This window comes from Anneissia japonica, unplaced genomic scaffold (genome assembly GCF_011630105.1).
Source record: "Anneissia japonica isolate Jap-2015-1 unplaced genomic scaffold, ASM1163010v1 scaffold203811_len1314_cov120, whole genome shotgun sequence".
Taxonomy (NCBI): domain Eukaryota; kingdom Metazoa; phylum Echinodermata; class Crinoidea; order Comatulida; family Comatulidae; genus Anneissia; species Anneissia japonica.
This window is the reverse complement of record NW_022722804.1, coordinates 1-1,308: the sequence shown is the minus strand read 5'-3', so window position 1 is coordinate 1,308 and position 1,308 is coordinate 1. Positions and strand designations below refer to the sequence as shown.

Sequence of the window (1,308 nt, the reverse complement as noted above, 5' to 3'; positions counted from 1 at the left end):
TTTGGTGCAGCGGTTGCCATTTAATTTCAGGGTTTAATTCTTCGCGGTGCTTTCCGCTTGTGCTTTTTGGAAAAGCATTTAACTAGTTTTTTTTTTTCTCTTCACCCAGGAGTACAAGCAGGTACCTGATAGATTCGAACATAAATGCATTTTTATATTTCGAAAAAAATAATCTACAGTATTCAACTACCTCACGAGAAAAAATTGCTCTCATCAAATAATTACATTGCCTTCGGTTTTGCGTTGCGCGCGAATAGATTATTTTGCTGCACGGAAAACACGCAGCTACAGATAACAATAATGACAGAGTGTAATGATGCGTAACCACATAACACATCTCCACTGGCGCACAGGCTTAGAGATATCAAGTTGATTAAAAATGTATAACTTTATATGGATTGTTTAAAAAAAAGACAAAAAATCAAAACATTAAAAGGAAGGGCCACCAAACATTTTTTAGGCGAAGGATAATTTATTTTGATATTAACTACCTTCATGTTAGGCGCAGTTTAATTATGCTAGATCTTTTTAAAAATCATATTTAAAAGGGCACTTTCATTAAAAGGGGGGGGGGGTCGACCCCCCACGGTACGCCCCTGAAGAAATTCCCGTGGAATTACCATTTGAATAGTATGCTATATAAATTGTATAGTGAGCAAAAGTGACCACTGCAACCAAACAAATTTGTTTAACACAAGTATGAAAACTAAACTTACCATTTCATGTCAACTGCTTTACCACAGAGAGGGAAGAACAATGTCAGGTTTTTTCTTCCTTTAGTAAGCTTCTCTACATTTCTTTCCAATGATCTTACAAAAGATAGATTAGGTAATGAAAAGCGACAGTTTTAATTTAACTGTTAAGAATATAGTAATACAATGTCCAGAAATACCTAGGTAGTCTCACTATTATTTTAATCTTCCAATTCGTAGTTTAAACTGCACATGCCTGTATCTAAGGTCAATCGACACAAACATAGCTGTTTGTATATTTGTTTAGTTGATTGACCTTGAAAGGTCACATGTAGTTCAAACTACGAATAGGCTTACTGAATATAGACATAAATTTAAAAAAAAACTTACGGATGAACTTCCAATATATGAAAAGGTATGGTATTTTCAACCCAGGAGAGTTTCCAGTTTTGAAGGGACTCTTGGTTTGTGACATCAGCATCACTGCAACAAAGAATTTAGTTCAGATTGGTTCATTACTGTAGTATTGAATGCTCCTCTTAAACTTCTCATGGAGTAACTTGAAAACGTGGCGCCAGGATTTGCCCGAGGGGCGTCCGAAATCAGGGGTAGCGCC

The 1,308-nt window shown here is 36.0% G+C and overlaps 1 long non-coding RNA gene across 1 annotated transcript; it reads right to left on the bottom strand.

The window, feature by feature from the left end:
- Positions 1-770: 770 nt before the first annotated feature.
- On the bottom strand, positions 771-1,212 carry LOC117111998. The gene is made up of 2 exons (XR_004445957.1): positions 1,083-1,212; positions 771-809 (listed from the first exon to the last, which is right to left on the bottom strand). It is a non-coding gene; the product is annotated as an uncharacterized LOC117111998 (long non-coding RNA).
- Positions 1,213-1,308: the final 96 nt, after the last annotated feature.